This window comes from Scyliorhinus torazame, chromosome 11, assembly GCF_047496885.1.
Source record: "Scyliorhinus torazame isolate Kashiwa2021f chromosome 11, sScyTor2.1, whole genome shotgun sequence".
In the NCBI taxonomy this organism is placed as follows: domain Eukaryota; kingdom Metazoa; phylum Chordata; class Chondrichthyes; order Carcharhiniformes; family Scyliorhinidae; genus Scyliorhinus; species Scyliorhinus torazame.
The window spans coordinates 201,630,673-201,651,156 of NC_092717.1; positions in this window are offsets into that span (position 1 = coordinate 201,630,673).

A 20,484-nucleotide genomic window follows, 5' to 3' on the forward strand; every position below is an offset into this window, starting at 1 on the left:
GGGGACATAGCTTTAAACTGAGGGGTAATAGATATAGGACAGAGGTCAGAGGTAGGTTCTTTACGCAAAGAGTAGTGAGGCCGTGGAATGCCCTACCTGCTACAGTAGTGAACTCGCCAACATTGAGGGCATTTAAAAGTTTATTGGATAAACATATGGATGATAATGGCATAGTGTAGGTTAGATGGCTTTTGTTTCGGTGCAACATCGTGGGCCGAAGGGCCTGTACTGCGCTGTATCGTTCTATGTTCTATGTTCTATGTGAGTTTCCAAACTCCACTCCCCAAAACACACTTTAAAACCTTCTCTCATAATAATGCTTTCCCTTAGCAGTTTGCATTCTGAAATACAATCCAGGTTTTACAAATGATCATTTTAAATAAAGCTTTGCTCCACTTTTAACATTGCATCCAGTCCAGGATTTTACACCATCCCTTTTTTGGTTTCTTTTGTCCTCACTGGTTTTACACAAACTTTGTGAGCCAGCCACCGATTTCCATAGTTATTTCAACTTACATTCCACAGGCTGTAATTATATCTCACAAACCTGAAAATCACTTCTTATATCTTTCTGGTCTTTCAGCTTTCTCAGTTCTGTCTGTCTTTACCGAAGAGTGCTCTGTTCCAGTACCTTTAACTTCAGACATCTTGGAAACTCATTTCTCTAGTTTCCTTAACTAGGTGCTCTTCTGATCTCTGCACTTGTTATCTTTACCAGTATGCCTCATAAATCTGAGAGAGAGATTTGCTCTCTACCCTTCTAAACCAACTGCTTCTGAAAGAATTGTGAGAGCTACCTTCACTCTCACTTCCTATCTTCAACTGCAATCAAATTAACTAAACTAAAACCTAAAAGCTCCTCTACATTACAAGGCCCCAGTTGCTCAGCACCAACCAGATGATTCTGTCTTTTTTTTATTCTTCCCGCCATAGCCCTCTCTAAGCACAATAGAAACACAGTTGGAACCTTAACATTCCCATTCATACAAACACTTTTGTCCAGCATGAAGCAAACTTTAGGTTTTCCCCTTCAATGCACAGAAACATTACATTAAACCCACTTAAAACTATACCTTATTTCTAACGTTCACCAATACAAATATAAATCCCTTAAATCGACCTCTCTTTTCCTTTCAATTTAAAAAAATGCCAAACGAACAAGGAAAAGTTAAGAAGGACTTGTAAGAGTCATGGGATGGGAGTCTCCGTTGCCCGACACTGATATCGTAATCGGCGGTTAGGCGGAAAATCCCTTTTGGCGCCGAATCCGGGGGGCGGTGCCTGCTTTCGGACACTACGCCCCCTCCAAAATGGCATACTCGGGGAGTATGCTGCATGCCGCTGGAACAGCCTCAGGACGTCACCTGAAGGCCCTCCCCCGATGCTATGCCCCCGATGGGCCAACTTCCCGATGGCACGGGACACGTGTGCTCTGAGTTTTCATCAATCTCGTGCGGCAGTTGCAGACTGTGTCCAGCACTGCCACAGTTGGGGGAGGAGCCATTCCGCTGGCCGGGGGGGCTTCGGCAGGGGCTGGGGGGGTTGGTGGGGAGTGGTCCGGGGGTGGCGAGAGTGGGTACAAGGGGGCACTATCTGGCAGGTTGGGTCCGCGCAATGCCGGCGCCATATTGGATGGCGTGACCACTGCAGGTCATTGCCATGCGCATGTGCGTCCACGGACCCGGCCATTCTCCGGCCGTTTCTGGCACGGGAGCTGGGAGTTTTACCCAACGCAGCTGCTAGCCCCTCACGGTCCCCGAATAGGTGAGAGTTCAGCGCCGATTTTGGCATCGTAAAACGCCACTGTTCCCACGCCAGCGTTGGCACTTAGCTGCAAAATCGGAGAATTTTTATAATTTGAGCTTCCTCCTGGTACTTTTACTCGTTCCTCTGAACTGGTTTGCTTTTCAATGCAAAACAGCTGGGCTAGTATGTCTGCTGGGGAAACAATTAATCTGTTTCATGTCATACATCAGGAATAATATGGTTTACCCACCATTAGGGTGGCTAGTGCCAGAGGTCGAGAATACTAAACACCAGAGCCGGCAGACCACCGGAGATGTGGCTTTGGTGGAAAGGCGTCATCACAAACAAAGATGGCTTAATCACTGTCTTCTCCTCTACAAGCCCACAACTAAAAATTGCAACAGAGTATTGTGAGTATAATGGCTGAACTTCAAGCGAAAAATGTTGATGAGAACAACAAACTGAATACCAGCATATTCCTGGCAGGCCATTGTCTTGTAGACTTATGTATTTTTACTTTTTTTTTCAGACATATCCTTCCTCAAATGAATCTTCCAACTTAGTCTTTGGATACAGACATAATGGCATCCGATACCAGGCAATGGGCAGACCGGAGGTCCAGTGGACAACTGGACAAATGGCCACCCTAGAGTCACCATATAATCCAGAACACTTCAAACCAACAGAAACATCATGCTTGCAGACCAGGATTAAGAAGTACAAATCATATTTATTTTGTGTAAGATTATACAGAGACAAAAATAAATGAACAGATTAGAAAACAATACATAACTTACATCGATATTTTGATTTTTGAAATCCAGCTCAATTCGTAACTTAACGTTTCTTCGCATCCGTTCATTTGAATTCTTAGGATTGTACTTTAGAGAGGTATATTTATAGTGTTTCAGATTCCATAACATCCTGATTTACTGCTGCCACATAGAGCGAAGTGATAGAATCATGCAAACTGAAGCAATTGCAACAGTTGCTATATTCAATATTTATTACCTATTATTTGCTATCCATTAAAATCAGAACCTGAAAATAAAGATAGATAATGGCTCATTACCATGTTGAATGATAGCAACACCCTATTTTAGCCAAGAGATGTTAATTCCAACACAATGTGCAAGTAGCTAACGTCAAATAAAAAAGGGGGCGGAATTCTCCGACCCCCACCGGGTCGGAGAATCGGCGGCGGGCCGCGAGCATCGCGCCACGCCGCCCCGATGCCGGGATGCGATTCTCCGCAGAACGGAGAATCGGCGCCACTGGGGACGGCATGGTCTGCATGGCGCCAGTCAGGGTATGCGGCGACTCTCCGTCACGGGCCGGCGCGCTGATTCTCCGGCCCGTATGGGCCAACCAGCCGTCAACAAAAAGCCGAGACCCACCGGCGCTGTTCTAACATCCTCTGAGCCGACGGGACCTCGGCATTGAAGGGTCCGGGGGCGGCCTGTGGGGGAGGTCCGACCCTAGGGGGGCCTCTGTAGTGGTCTGGCCCACGATTGGGGCCCACCGATCGGCGGGCCAGCCTCTCTGTCGGGGAGCCTCCTTTCCTCCGCGCTGGCCCCTGTAGCCCTGCGCCATTTGGCATCGGGGCCGGCGCGGGGAAGGAGGCACTGCGCATGCGCTAGTTGGTGCCGGGCCAACTGCGCGGACCCCGTGGCGCAGGGTTCACACTGGGATCGGCAGCTGGAGAGGCATGGGCCGCTCCAGCGCCGTGCTTCCCCACTGTGGCCCGGAGAGTTGGGTCTCGGAGCGGGCGCCCACGCCGGAGTAAAACACTCCCGTTTTTACGCCGGAGTCAGCACTTAGCTGCCCACCCAGGATTTTTGATGGTTTACCCATTAGATAAAAATGAGCAAACTTGCTTATATTGGCATGTCAACTTATTCAGCTGATCAATTTGATGCATTTAGCTGCGCCAGATCAAGGACTGTGTGTAGGGAATGATACAAGCATAGGGCATTTCAAGGCCATCCAGACAATTCGAGAATGCTCTTCACAAACACAATAGAAATTGTTAAAGGAGTTGTCACAGAAGTTATTTGGGATTATTTTAAAAAATAAATATAGAATACCCAATTCATTTTTTCCAATTCAGGGGCAATTTAGCGTGGCCACTCCACCTACCGTGCACATCTTTGGGTTGTGGGGGCGAAACCCATGCAAACACGGGGAGAATGTGTGCTTGCTTTGGGGTGGCAGATCCAAATGCTATGAATGACTTTTAGACTGCTGTTGGTGGTTAAGGAACTGATCTGGCCAGAACACCAGGCCAGACTTTAGGTTGTAGATAAGGGCAGGTCTTTGGTCACGGGTAGAGGAAATGTACGAGGCAAGTTTTTTACACAGAGGGTCGTGGGTGCCTGGAACTCGCTTCCGAAGGACGTGGTGGAAGCAGGGACGATAGTGACATTTAAGGGGCATCTTGATAAGTACACGAATAGGATGGGAATAGAGGGGTGTACGGACCCAGGAAGTGTAGAAGATTTTAGTTTAGACGGGCAGCATGGGCGGCACGGACTTGGAGGGCCGAAGGGCCTGTTCCTGCGCTGTAGTTTTCTTTGTTCTTTGTTCTTTAGAGGTGAACAGCATCCTCTTTGTTTTGTATTTATTCTTCTCTCCTGTCACTTCGGGGACCCTTTACTCTTCCCACAATGCACCTCCACCCTTTCTACAACTGACACGGAGGTTGGCGTGGCAGAAATGGGTTTTGATTGATGACCATTGGTAATAATAATCCTTTATTATTGGTACCTGTACTGGGCAAGGAGGGAACTGTATCATTGGGACAGCCGTCCCCTGAACCACGCTGTAAAACTAGGACTATAGAGAGAGCTATAAATCAAATAGTTGAGGGGAAGACAGTTCATGTGAGGGGAGATTGAATGAACAGGAAAGGATAAAGTAATAGTGCAGGGTGGTGATATGGGCAATAATAATCAGAATTTGACAGGAAGGGGTAGAGTGTGCAAACATCAGTTTGCACCAGTAAATAGCATCAGAGTAGGGAAGAATTGTAACAAAAAAACAGAATTAAGGGCTCTTTATCTGAATGCACACAGCATTCACAACAAGATGGATGAATTGATATTGCAAGTAGAAATAAATGAGTATAATATGAAAGAAATTACATTAGACATGGTTACAAAGTGGCCAAGGCTGGGAACTGAATGTTCAAGCTTATTTGACCTTTTTGAAATGATAGGAAGAAAGAAGAAGGAGGTGGCTTGCTCTTTTAGTAAAGGATGAATGCAGCATATTAATGAGACATGATCATGGACTGGAAGGTCAATTTAATAAAGGCGAGAGGAGACAGACAAGTAACATAAAGAAGATGTTTGGATGCATTATTTACAAAAGTCTTCACCGGGACTTGTCTCTCTGACGGTCGGTCGTGGGTGGATCCACCGAGACAACCAGCAATGGTCCCTGTGTCGGAATTCACAGTCAAAGTGCCTGGGCAATGTTCAAATGAGTATTGGTATGCAGCCAACAGGAGAGCCCACCTCTGGATCTGAGCTAACGCAATTGGCAGCACTGCCTTATCCGCACGAGAGAAGCCACGCAGTGGCTTATGTCCAATATTATTGTTGGAACCTATTGGTGGAAGCGTTTAACTCTAAAGACAACTGCCAGACCTTCTTTTCCTATATGGGCATAATTGCGTTCTGCAGCTGTCAGCATTCTGGAGGCAAAAGCTATTGGTCGGTCCTAGCCGTTACCCATGCGGAGGGAATGGACGGCCCAAATCCCGTACGGTGATGCATCACATGTCAAATAATGGCTGCGTCGAAATGAGTGAGCACTTTTGACGAAACCAACATCCGTTTCACCAAATGAAATGTAGTGTCCAGGTCAGCTCCCCAAACCCACGGTTGGTTTTTCTGCTGAAGAAAATGGAGGGGGGACAATATTGTTGCCAAATTTGATATAGCTGGCCATGTTAATTTATCAGGCCCAAGAAGGAGCGAAGCTCTGTAGCACCACGCGGTGTGGGGGCCATCTTTATTGCCTGAAAGACACTGTAGAATTCTCTGGTTTGAACTTCATGTAATAAGTCAGGGAGACGGGAGCTCCATTTGGTGACTGGAAGTCAGAATTCCACTGACCTGAACCTCCTGTGTGAGCTCCATCCAGTGCCAAAGGTCAGAATTTCATCGACCCAAATCACTTATATAAACCAATTCCCCAGAAGGTTGCATTCGGAGAAGACCAACGCCTACCGAGGCCACAACCACAGCAGTAGAGATTCACCTTAAAGTTTTTTCTTCACTTCCATTGTTTTAATCCTTCCCCTCCCCAACTTACCATATGTCTGTCTTGTGTGTGTCTGGGTAGAGGGTGGGACGGGGTTGTGGGAACAGGTAAACTGGTAGACCATAGTGCCAATTATTTCTTTTAAAACTTCATCTTTTAATCTTGTTATTAATAAACAGTTTGGTAATTTTTTTACTTATACATCTGGGGCGGGATTCTCCGCGAACAACCGGGGCGGGCCACTCCGGCTCCGAGGAGTGGCGTGAACCACTCCAGCGTCGGGCCGCCCCGAAAGTGCGGAATCCTCCGCACCTTCAGGGGCTAGGCCGGCGCCGGAGTGTTTGGCGCCGCGCCAAATGGCGCCGAAGAGCCTCCGCTGGCCGGCGCAAGTTGGCCCATGCGCGGGAGAGCCAGCGTGGGCTGGCGTCATCCCAGCGCATGCACAGGAGGCTTTGCCTCTGCACAGGCCATGGCGGAGGTTGACAGCGGCTGTTGCGGAGGGAAAGAGTGCCCTCACGGCACAGGCCCGCCTGCGGATTGGTGGGCCCCAATCACGGGCCAGGCCACCGTGGGGGCATCCACGGGGGCCAGATCCCCCCACCCCCCCGCGAGGACTCTGCAGGCTGCCCACGGAGCCAGGTCCCGCCGGTAAGTACCTGTTGTGATTTACGTCGGCGGGAGCGGCCGAAAACGGGCGGCCACTTGGCCCATCGCGGGCCGGAGAATCGCTGGGGGGGGGCGCTGCCAATGGCCCCCGATCGGCGCGGCGTGATTCCCGCCCCCACCAAAACCCCGGCGCTGGAGTATTCGGCAGCCGGCAGGGGCGGGATTCACGCTGCCCCCCCCGGCGATTCTCCGACCCGGTGGGGGGTCGGAGAATCCCGCCCCAGGTGCCTGTAACTCATTGGAGCAGCCAAGGGGTTAAATATCTGATGGATCTCTGTGTCTATTCGGAACCTTGGATATCCGTTATCCCTTCTCAGTTCCCAAATAACAGAGGTTTAGTCTGTGGTTTTTGGCAAAGTCCACTTGAACTTTGTTAGTCAGCTGTGGTGCTCACTGGTAAACTTATTTTCAATACAACATTTAGAGAGTTCCGACTAGCCCTTTAGCAAGCTAGTCAGATTAATTGTCTTTAGCGAATACAGTAGTTGAGTTTTAAAATACAGATTGTGGTCATACTTCAAATCATAATACACAGAATAACATAACTATGTGATTTAATCAAAAAAAAGATGGTGATAGCAAAAGCAAGCAGCAAAGACATAGGTTTCAGAGAGAGAGAGAGAGATTCCGGGATGAGTTTTTCCATCCCGGTAAATTATTCTGAAGGAGATTATTATCTTAAGGTCTCGCGTTCTTTTCACCTCTGATTGGCTTTAACTGATTTATAATTCACTCAATTCGGCCAAACTGTCTGTCCATCAATTTAAGAGTTGTATGTATTTAAATATATTGGTAGAATTTTTCCCATACCATCACTTGCCAATTTTCGTTCAGAAAGTATCTCTAGACTGGCTGTTTCCATAGAGACGGAACTACCAGTTCTTACTGTATAACAATGGGGCCTTTTAGCTCGTTGATGTCACTATTCTTACAGTCTCAAGCAAGTCTCAGGCAACTTGCAAAATGTTCCCAGCTATTCGGCTTCCCTTACTCTCATGGTTAATATGGTTATAGTTAATTATTCTTAATGAGTTCTCATTTAAACCTCTTATATCTGACTAGAAAAGTCAATTTCTATCAATATCTCAGGAAAATATGAATTATTGGGTAATTTATTTTGGGAATCCGGGGTCTGTGGGGTTGGAACTGACTGCGCATTCGACCAGGGTGTCATGACATAGGACATTAGTTTTTGATCGACTCATACTTAACTCTGATGCCTCCACTGTTGTAATGTTTGTAAAATCCACTATTAAGGCTGACATTTCAGGTAAAGTACAAGAGCAAATGACAAGGAAGTCAATGACCTTCGGCAGAGAGAGTGGAGCAGGGAAAGAGAGAAATTGTCAGAATGTAAAGAGGAGAGAAGGGGAAAAAAATAAAGTAAGAATGGAGAAAGATCTTCAGTCTGCTGAACAGATCAGATGTAGTTGATGTTATGGGAGACTTTCTACAAACACCAATGAGTGAACAAACATGGGTAAAATCTCCAAAATAGTAATGTTTTTGAAATCTCGCAAGCAGCCAAATATATTTAGTGAATTTTACAACCTACATCACTCAAACCTGACAATTTCCTTTGCTCAGGTGATGGGAATTTGAAGGAATAGGTGATGAAGTGCACCATCTGGTTGCCTGTACCATTGCTGAAGAGATGCCTACCATTTGAGTATTAAGCTGGTTAGCTGCTGGTTGAACATCAAGCTGGTTAGCTGTGGAGTATCAAAAGAACATTCTGGTACGCAACTTGCTAGATTGTGGCCTCCAAAACATGGCTGTCACAATCCATGTTAGTTGGATTGCGGTATGGTTAGTGCAGGAGGGGTTTGCAATTATGGAGGATGTGAGTTTTGGAATGGACAAGAGCACCCCTGCTCCTTTTGTCCGACAAAAAATGATTCCAAACTTTCTTTCCCTGGGCCTCTTAAGTGTCATTGCTTTTAAGTTTTGATCTAAAATGGTAACCAAGATCCTAGAAAATGGGCAATTGCTTCAGATGCCCAGGAGTAGGCCTTTGCAAATTATTGCCAGCCTCTTCATGGGTGAGGCAGTAAGCTAATCAATATCATTTTGGAACCACTACACCATTGCCAATGCCAGGCGTTACAAATTTAGATTGATCTGGGAGGGTTGTGGAATGTCGAGAATTTGGGCCTCGCTATATGTCTTCCTATCTACCCATGTTCACCTAACTATTATCTTGTTTTCTTTTCTCAAGTTGTTACCCAAGTCAATGTTTGCCACTTTTACAAAGACACATCTACTCTGAGGAAAATAAAGTATTCCAATCTCTGACATTGCTTGAAATTTAATTTTATTCCTATGTTGTTTCATTCTGTCCTCACAGTCAACATTAAATGGCCTGGTCCAATTTCCATTATTCATGCTTTTCATCATTGAAAAGAGATTAATATCAGCTGGTATCACAAAGAGCAGGCTTATAGTGTTTTGCAAGTGGACAAAAACATTTTTGTTTCCTAATTTTGAAATAAATTGATCTCAGGAGTATAACAAAGCAAGTGTTCAGTGCAATTTGGGGCTGTAATTGGTAAATTGTTGCTTTTATACAAGTGACCTTGGATGTACACAAGTGCCCTCAAACGAGAAGTCACAAATATATACATAGATTCATTTATTCATAGGTTTACTGGGTGACAGAAAGAACATATGCTTATATAGTGCTGTAATATGTTTCTATGAAACTTCTTAAAGCATAATGTGTTAGTGTGATCAGTCATAGAGCCGATTCCAAAAATCAATTTGCTCGAAATTCCATGAACTGCTAAAGAGGTTAAAGATCAGTGAATATTTTTTGTACCATTTGTCAAGTGGGGACTGTTAGTCAAAACACCATGACAACTCCCCAATTATTTATGAATATGCAACGGGATCATTAACACTCAACTCAATCAAAAGAGACGATTTGACAAAGTTTGTATTTAGCATTTTTCAATTTATTGTCAATATCTACATGTCAAGTCAATTGGACATGAAAATAAGTAATAACTGTGTCTGTCAAACTTTCTTTTATTTCTTTATGAAGGACTTACATCGAACCAAAAAGATGGCTGCTACAAATCACATGACTCACCGGATTGTCCGAATGTTCCAATGGGAGTTAGAAGAAGAAAAATGTTCCCTACCATCCTGATGAAATCGCACCGTCCATTATAAGGACAGTATAATCATGAAACCAGAGGACTTAGGGGTCAAACTCATTATTCCTGCAGAATTGTTAACAGACCTGCCTCACACATGGGTCTATCCAGGTCTATTTCAAAAGGTCACTATTGAGGTGATAATGCATGTAATTTGCATCTTGATAGGTTTATCCCTCTAGTGGAGTCACAGGGTGTACCCAGACAATGGCTGCCCGGAACAAAATCTTGAAACATGGGGCGGGATTCTCCCCTACCCGGCGTGGCGGGGGGGCCCCGGCGGGATGGAGTGGCGTGAACCACTCCGGCGTCGGGCCGCCCCAAAGGTGCACCTTTAGGGGCCAAGCCCTCACCTTGAGGGGCTAGCCCCACGCCAGAGTGGTTGGTGCGCCACCAGCCGGCGGGAAAGGCCTTCGGCGCCACGCCAGTCGGGGCCGAAAGGACTTCGCCGGGCGGCGGAAGTCCGCGCATGCGCGGGAGCGTCTGCGGCTGCTGACGTCATCCCCGCGCATGCGCAGGGGGAATGACTCTTCCGCGTCGGCCATGGTGAAGACTGTGGCCGAGGTGGAGGGAAAAGAGTGCCCCCACGGCACAGGCCCGCCCACAGATCGGTGGGCCACGATCGCGGGCCAGGCCACCGTGGGGCACCCCCTGGGGTCAGATCGCCCCCCCCCCCCTCCAGGACCCCGGAGCCCGCTTGCGCCACCAAGTCCCGCTGGGAAGAGAGGTGGTTTGATACTCGCTGGCGGGACAGGCATTCCAGCAGCGAGACTTCGGCCCATCGCGGGCCGGAGAATCGCCGGGGGGCTCGCCGACCGGCACGGTGCGATTCCCGCCTCCGCTGAATATCCGGTGCCAGAGAATTCGGCAACCGGCGAGGGGCGGGACGCCAGCCCCAGCGATTCTCCGACCCGGCCGGGGGCGGGGGGGGGGGGGGTCGGAGAATCCCGCCCATGGTTGCTGACTCTTTCAGAGGCTGACTGGGCTGCATCACCATTTCAAGGATTTTAAGGTTGCTGACTCCAACCAGAAACTCAACTGGGCTGAACTCCATCACAAAGGAAACACTCTCTGGACTTTGACTTTCTAAACTCTGGAAACCACGTAAGCTAATACTTCTTTCTGTTGATCTTTTACTATCGTTATCTATAGTGTAAAACCTCCCTCTCATCTATGCTCTCGCACGCTATATATGTGTGAGGTTGTGACCACCCATCCCGACCCACCCACCCCACCCACCCCCCGCGCTCCCCCCCCCCCCCGCCGCGCCCGCGCGCCCGCGCGCCCCCCCCCCCCCCCCGTCCCAAAGTCTCGACGGGTTTTGAATGTGCAATAATCTAACCTTCCAAGTTAATCCTAAAGAGAGTTTGTGGTGCGCCACCTCGAAAATTACACTACACAAACTCAGGATTTGGGGAAACACACCATCACTGAAAACTCTTGAAAAATGCCTCTGCTTATGGACGGACAATGAGAGGATGAAGAAATTCAGTTTACCTCTCTCCTGTCCATCAGACCGACAAGACAGGCATTTATTGCCCTTCCTTAAAAACTGATTGGATTATTAGGACAGTTCAAAGAGCAGTGAAGAGTCAACAACATTGGCATTGACTGTAGTCATATACAGGCTATATTGTGCAAAAATGGCGGGTTCACATTTCTAATGGACTTGAGTGAACTGTTTAGGTCCGAACAATAATCCAACATCTTCTGGACACTTAACTGAAATCAACATTTTTATTTTCTGTTTTTTTTGAACTGCCATTGTAGGATTTTAACTCGAGTGTTTTTGCCTTATGAAAATTAAAAAGCAAAGTACTGCAGATCCTGGAAATCTGAAATACAAACAGAAAAGGCTGAAAATGTCTATTAGTGTCCATGGAGAGAGAAACATAGTTAACCCTTCATTTCAATGATCTTTCATCATAAGTGGAAAAACCTAGAGGTGCAATAGGTTTTAAGCAACTGAAAGGGTTTGATAGAAGAACACAAGGGAAATTATGTGATGGGAGGTGGGGAGGCTAGAGAGCTTACGTGACAAAAAGAGTTGCTGGGGACCAAAGGTAGTGGAAATGGGACAAGTGAAGAAATAAAAGATCTACCAAAACTCACTTTCACAGCCACACTTTTTCCCTTAGTCTCTGATTCCAACTTATTCCACATGGATTCCTATTTCAATTCAATCCATTATGTTTTGGATCTAACAACATCCAAGACATTCACCTTCCTCAAATCGCTGCTGTCAGCACATCCAGAGATCCACACTCAATGAAATGAACCACCACATGCAAGCTTTCAACTTTTCCCTTCAGTAGCACAGAATTTTCTTCCATGGGATGTGCTGTCGCTTGCAAGGTCAGTATTTCTTGCCGATCTATAATTGCCCTTGAAGTCAATGGCTTACTGGGCTATTTCAGAGTCAACCACATTGATGTGGATCTGGAATCACATGCAGTCACATGTAGGCCAGGTAAGCAAGTCAGATTACTTCCCTAAAGGACCCGATGGGTTTTTCAACAATCAATGATAGTTTCTTGGCTTCCATTACTGAGACTAATTTTCGATTAAAGTTTTAATTAATTGAAGCTAAATTTCACCAGCTGCCATGGTGGGATTTGAACGAGTCCCCAGAGCCTCGGCCTCTGGCTCACTAATCCAATGACATTACCACTATGACACTCCCCCTGAATTTCGATCACAAGGATGTCTTGGTCCGCAGTGTCATTTCATTCAAAGTGTTAACATAAAGACCCCTTTCTTTCTCAGATGTGAAGGATCGGGAGTTGCAATTACTAGTGGATACCAACACCCTTCCAGATCTTCCTGTCCTTTACCTTCCTCTGACCCCTTCTTTCCTTCTGATCCCATCCATTGCTGTACACTGACAATGCTCTCCGACCTGCCACTTTCTGAACCTGAACATTCATCCTTAGCAAAGCCCTCAGCTTCATCCCTTCTACTCCCGCCTCAATAACCTTGAGCTCAGCATGATTCTGATCTCCTTTTCCATTGCATTCACCTCCATATTCATTTCTTTTCCAAGAGTTTGCAACCCACATTTTTACCTCTCTTCAGAATTTTACCTCCCTCTAACCTCTTACCTTCTCTCAATCTTTTCATTGGGAACTGTCAACATAGCATTGAGCATCTCAATTTCTCTACTCACCTCACTACTCTAACCTGTCTCCCTCTAAACCTGCTGCATTCCATTCTCTTGGACCCAATCCTGTTATTGTTGTCAATATATTTTGACAAGGGAGGTCTGTTGTTGTCTAGTGAACCAGAGGCTGAACACCAGCTCACTGATCATGCCTCTTACCTCCCCCGGACCATTATCCCTCCACAGAATGTCAGGTCACTGTTTCCAAGACTGTCATGGACCTTGTCCCCTCTGGAGATCTTCCCTTAATGGCCTCCAACTTCATAGTCCCCAACACCTAACAGTCCAGTTCTACCTTTTTCTCAAGATTCGTAAACGGTTCTGGTAGACCAATCATTTCAGCCTGTTCCTGCCCCCTGAACTGATTTATTTTGATCTTGGGTACATTTTTTCTCCCCTTGTCCAGTCTCTTCTCATCTGCATATGAGATTCTTCCAATGTCATCTGTTACTTAATGGTTTCCAGTTTACGAGCCCTAATCATCTCCTTTTCACCATGTGCATCAACCTCCATTTGCCATCAAGATTGCCTCAGGGCTTTCTGCTTATCCTTTGATCAGGGACTCAACCAGTCCCCATTGACCCCCACCCTCCTCCACCTGGCTGAATTTGTTATATTGAACAACGTTTTCTTTAACTGCACTCATTTCCCCCAAATTATAGGTGCTGGTTTAGGTATCTGCATGGGTCCTAGTTATGTCTGTCATTTTTGTGGGGGATGTATTCCTTGACTTGCACTAGTCTTAAGCAGATCCCCTCACACTCTTGCCCTGAACAGCAAAAATGTGTCCACTTTATTTCCAATTTCCAGCTTTCATTTGCCTGCATATGATCCACCTCTGACTTTTCCATTCCCGTCTCCAACTTCTCTGCCTCTGTTTCTGGACATGCCAGTATTCACTCTAAGACCATTGATTTCCATGGGCTACCTTGACCACACCTCCTCACATTGTGCTTCCTGTAAAAGCTCCATTCTATTCTCCCAATTTCTCCATTTGCCACATCTGTTCTGATGATGCAACCGTCCATACCAATACTTCTGATATGTCTTCTTTTTTCCTCAACTGAGGAACACACCTTGCACCTCCCCCCCCCCACCCCCAATCATGGTTGACAGGGCCCTTGACCATATTGGTTCTTTTCATGCACACCTGCTCTCACCTATTTCTCTCCTTCCCCCCCTCCCCTAGGCACCCCCCCCCACCCCAGATTCATGAGAGAGTTTCCCTTGTCCTCATCTTCCACTCCAGCAGCTTTCATATTCAACCAATCATCCAACACCATTTCCACCATCTCCAACGTGATGCTACTACCAAGCATGTCTTCTCCTCCTCTTCAACATTCTGAAGTGCCTGTTCCCTGTTCAGTTCCTCAAAACCCCCCAACTATCTTTTCCCTTCCCACGGCACCTTTCCATTCAGGAACAAAAGATGGAACATTTGCCCTTTTACCTCCTCCCTGCCTGCTGTCTCAGGCCTGGGACAATCTTTCCTGCTGAAACTGCTTTCAATTAGGTACTATATTCATTGCTCATGATGCTGCCTCCTCTCCTACAGCACAGAAACAGGCTCTTCGGCCCTCCAAGCCTGTACCGGTCATGATACCATCCTTTGTCAAAAACCTCACCACTTCCTTGTGCCATATCCCTCTACACCCATTCTATCCATATGTTTGTCAAGTTGCCTTTTGAACGCCGTTAATGTATCTGCTTCCACAACCTCCCCTGGCAACGCGTTCCAGGCCTTCACCACCCTCTGCGTAAAAAACATGCCTCACACATCTACTCTAAACTTTGCCTCACAGACCTTAAACCTACGGCCCTTAGTGACTGACCTCTCCACCCTGGGACAGAGTGCCTGCCCATCCACTCTATCCATGCCTCTCATAATCTTGAAAGACTGCTATCAGGTCACCCATCAACCTCTGTCGTTCTGATGAAAACAGTATATTTCCCCTCTATGTTAGACCTACCAAAATGTAATTGACCCCTCTACCCTGGGAAAAGTCTCTGACTATCCACTCTGTCTATACCCCTCATAATTTTGTAGACCTCTATCAGGTCACCCCTCAACCTCCGTCGATCCAGTGAGAACAAACCGAGTTTATTCAACATCTCCTCATAGCTCCCTGTGGAACCACTAGTTACAACCTGCAATTCAGAAAAACATGCTTCTACTGCTACCCTTTGAATTCTGTGACCGAGCCAGTTCTGTATCCATCTTACCACCTCACCTCTGATCCTGTGTGACTTCACTTTTTGTACCAGTCTGCCATGAGGCACCTTGTCAAAGGCTTTACTGAAGTCCATGTAAACAACATCCACTGCCGTCCCCTCATCAATCACCTTGGTCACCTCCTCAAAAAACTCGATCAAGTTAGTGAGGCATGACCTCCCCTTCACAAAACCATGCTGTCTATCGCTTCTGAGTCCATTTGTTTCGAAATGGATATAAATCCTGTCCCTGAGAATTATCTCCTATAATTTACCGACTGCCGAAGTGAGGCTCACTGGCCTATAGTTTCCAGGATTATCCCTGCTACCGTTCTTAAACAGCGGTACCACATTAGCTATTCCCCAGTCCTCTGGGATCTCACCTGTAGCCAATGAGGATACAAAGATGTCAGTCAAGGCCCCAGCAATTTCCTCCCTTGATTCCCTCAGTATTCTCGGGTAATTTATTTTACATATGAATAAAAAGCTTTGGGATTCACCTTAATCCTACTTACCAAGGACTTTTCATGACCCCCCCTAGCCGTCCTAATTTCCCGCTTCAGTACCTTCCTACTTTCTTTATACTCCTCAAGGGTTTCAACTGTCCCCACCCTTCTAGACCGAGAGCTTGTGCTCAGATCTTGAAATAGGCTTGAATTCTGACTGAAACAACTAGGCCAATGAAGAGGAATTGTGTGTGCAAATTGTTTACCGTGTTTCCTACATTATGACAGAGACTGCACTTCAAAAAATGTATTTAATGGCTCTAAAGCACTTTTCAATGTACAGAGGTCATCAAAAGTGTTCAATAAATGCAAGATCATTCTCATTACTGTCTCTTGTTCTTCCTCACTGTGGTTAAATGAAGACTTATTGCATCCCTGCTCTGATTAATTATTTTCGAGCCAGAGCTTCTAAACTACGATGCTCTTTATTTCTCTCAATATTTCCTTCCTCGTACAATCTACTGTCCTTGAAAATGAATCAAGCTTGGCATCACCAATAATGATCTCTTAATGCATCATGGGCGAAATTCTTCGTTATCGGCACGATGTCCACCGACCGGCGTCAAAAACGGCGCAAATCCCACCTGCATCACGCCGCCCCAAACGTCGGTAAGTCTCCGGCCCGGAATGGGCTAGCAGCAACGTGACGCTATCCGCACTGGCTCACGTGGTTCACGGCGTAACGGCTCATAAGACGCGCTGCTCCCCCCACCGACCAGAAGACCCGACCGGATGGCCACCCGCCGCTCAGCCCCAAGGTTCCAGTCCCACGATATTGAGGCGCTCCTGGACGCAGTGGAGCAGAGGAGGGAGGCCCTGTATCCCGGACACGGTCGCAGAGTCGCCCCACGCCACAGCCGACGTCTGTGGAGGGAGGTGGCAGAGGCCGTCAGTTCTGTGGCCCTGACACCACGGACAGGCACCCAGTGCCACAAGAAGGTGAACGATTTTGTCAGGGCAGCCAGAGTGAGCCCCCCCCGCCCGATATCCATATCCTTCATATCCCCCTCCCCCATATCCCCCCTCACCCATATCCCCCCTCACCCATATCCCCCCTCCCCATATCCCCCTCCCCATATCCCGCCGCCCCATATCCCCCATATCCCCCCTCCCCCATATCCCCCCTCCCCCATGTCCCCCATCCCCATAGCCCCCCTCCCCATATCCCCCTCCCCATATCCCTCATATCCCCCCTCCCCCATATCCCCCCTCCCCATATCCCCCTCCCCATATCCCCCTTCCCCGTATACCCCTCCCCATATCCCCCTCCCCATATCCCCATATCCCCCCTCCCCCATATCCCCCCTCCCCCATATCCCCCCCCCCCATATCCCCCTCCCCATATCCCCCATATCCCCATCCCCCATATCCCCAATATTCTCCCTCCCCCATATCCCCAAGTGAATCCAGCCCTAACCTTAACCTCTGCAATGCACGCGCAACCGATGGCGTGCATTCATATACCTGTCTAACACTGTTGCCTTTTACCCCTGCCACCACCCCCCACAGGACAAGCACGCACACAACACCAGGGAGCATGTGAGGACTGGAGGAGGCCCAGCTGATGAGAGGCCACTGACCGAACATGAGGAAAGGGCCCTGGAACTGGCTGGCGGACCTGAGGACCGGGAGGTTGCTGATGCAGAGGTCGGGGGCCCACCAGCAAGTGAGCCACCGACAGCCCGTCCCTATATCCCCCCTCCCCCATATCCCCCCTCCCCCGTTTCACCTGATCACTGCCTGCGTGTCTAACCATGCATGCTTCATTGTGTATAGCAGGAGCAAACGTCGAGGCACCCATCCCCGCAGATGCAGACCGCCCGCATGATGCCCCTCGGAGACCACGGGAGATGGAGAGACCCGGACCCTCTGGCATGCGACGCCCCCGTCTCATGCGACGAGAGGGGCAGCCACAGGCCCCCGTCACAGCCGAGCCACGAAACCACAACCTAGGACGCCCCTACCCAGGACACCCCTACCCAGGAAACTGAAATACAGTGACACAGATTGGATGGGTGGAGACGAACTGCCACCCCAAAGTGCCATGGACTCAGAGTCGGACGATGCGACCGACACAACGCCACTGCTGTCACCAACACCCTCCACCATCGCAGAGACGCTCACCTCGGTTGGGCACTTTAGTGATGAGGCGTGTGGTACACTCACTGGTGCGCAAAACACAGCTGTCCCGGTACAGCAGGTGGAGGTAGGAGCAGCAGAGGGGCCGGGCGGTCGGAGGGCAGCCCAGCGCATGCGAACATCAGCCGCGCAGATGGATCCCGGGTTCCTGGAGTTACCACACCCACCCATAGGTCCGATGCAACCACCGAACCTGGGACAAGCGAAGAGGGTGACGGCCAGCTTGCGGCGGCTGCAGTCGCAGGTAGAGAAGTCCACCCGCGTCCAGGAGCTAGCAGTGGTGCCGGTCATGCGTGCCACCCAGGCCGACACCCACGGGTGGCGTCCGCGGTGGAGGCAATGGGTGCGACGGTGTCAGACATGGGGAGCGGTTTGCGAGGCCTGGGGCTTTCCGTGCAGGCGGCGTCTGTGGCCCAGGACATGGCTGCCCTCTCACAGGAGGCCATGAGCCAGCGCCAGTGGCAGATGGCAGTGGGGCTCAACTCCGTGGCCCAGTCTCTGCAGGCCATGGCCCAGTCTCTGCAGGCCATGGCCCAGTCTCTGCAGGCCATGGCCCAGTCTCAGCAGTCCATAGCCCAATCTCTGCAGGCCATGGCCCAGTCTCAGCAGGCCATCGCTGAGGGCATCGGCGCCATTGCCCATGTGCGAGCCGGCGTCGCACAGTCACAGACAGGGATTGACAACCCCCTGAGCTCCATGGCTGCAAACCTGCAGACCCCTGTCGATACCAGCACAGGCCTCCAGGACTGGCAGCGCCAGATGTCGGGGGGGTTCGGATGGCCAGTCCGTTCGCATCCCCCACCCATGTAGAGGCCTGGGGGCCATCGGGCACCCCGAGGAAGGAGGAGGTTCTGGGGCCCGTTCCGGGTCCCATTGCAGGGGAGATCCCGGAACACCTCAACACCTCGGGCTCCCCCCCCCCCCTTCCGTCCCAGGCGCATCAGGTGGGCAACGGGCAGGACAGGCTGGCAGCTCGCCATCCCAGTCGCCCGGGCCGCAGCCTGGCCCATCTAGGCCAGGACGCCCCAGGAAACGGCCACCAAAGTGATCCCGTGTCAGAGGGCAGGAATCACAGGAGTCCACCTCCAGTTCTGCTGTACCATCTGGGGAACCACCTAGGTGTAGTCAAAGGGCCCGGAAGGCCAAACAATTAGACACTGAGTAAGTTGGCACGGGCGCAGGACACAGATGAGTTTTAGGGGCAAGGGCACGTGCATGAACTCCTTTCATTATTAAAGTCAATGTTACACCTACAGAAGCTGCCTTTGTGCTCTGTCCAAAGCGTGCAGGGGTGTCATGTACGTTGAGCACAAGTGTGTGTGTTAGGGGTGGTCTTACCTCAGCCCCAGGTGAGTCTGCCCCCTTCCCCCTGGGCCGCCATCAACATCCCCCCGGGCAGAGGAGGGGACCGTGCGCTACATTGTCACAGCCGCATGCAGGGATGGTCCGGGTGGATGGTGGAACTGTGGCCATGGGTCAGACATAGTCCAACGATGTGGAGCCAGGAGCTCATCGCAGGGCGGGTTGTCATCATCCTCCATGGCATGCAATAGACACGCGTCCACCGGCAACTGTGAGCCCGGCCGTTGTGCCGCAGGTGGATCGGCAATGGGGGGGTGGTGTGCATGCGGGTGGGGTGGGTGGGGTTGGGGAGAGGGGTGAGGGTGCTGGGTAGGTGGATGGGTGGGGGGTGTGGGTGGTCGCGTGTTGCCATGGTGTGCGGTCTGTGGCCATACTACCCGATTCCCACCCCCATCTAGTCAGTGAAGCGGGCGTCTATCAGCCTGTCCCGTGCCCGCTGGCCCAGCCATCTGCCCTGACCATTGCCCCCATCCCCCTCATCTGGGAGGACTGCGCCTCTTCCTGCTGCTCCTCCACTCCGCCGTCCTCTGCCTGCGGCACATCGCCCCTCTGCTGGGCTATGTTGTGCAGGACGCAGCACACTACAATGATGCGGCCGACCCTATCTGACCGATACTGGAGGGCGCCCCCAGAGAGGTCCAAGCACCTGAAACGCATCTTCAGCACGCCAAAGCACCTCTCTATCACTCCCCTTGTCGCTACATGGGCATCATTGTAGCGGTTCTCCGCCTCATTGCATGGCCTCCGTACAGGCGTCATCAGCCACGATCGCAATGGGTAGCCCCTGTCGCCCAGCAACCAGCCCCTCAGCCGGGGATGGCGTCCCTCGTACATGCCGGGAATGTATGACCGTGACTACACGTATGAGTCGTGTACACTGCCCGGGTAATGGGCGCAGACGTGCAGGATCATCATGCGGTGGTCGCAGACCACCTGTATGTTCATCGAATAGGCCCCCTTCCTATTGGTGAACACGGCCCTGTTATCTGCAGGTGGCCGCACGGCGACGTGCATCCCATCAATCGCGCCCTGGACCATGGGGAACCCGGCCACGGCAGAGTAGCCCACGGCCCGGGCATCTTGGCTGGCCCGGTCCACAGGGAAGCGGATGTAGCGGTGCGCAATAGCATATAGGGCGTCTGTCACTGCCCGGATGCACCGGTGCACCGATGTCTGCGATATGCCGGACAGATCCCCACTCGGTGCCTGGAATGACCCCGTTGCATAAAAGTTCAGGGCCACCGTAACCTTGACGGACACGGGGAGA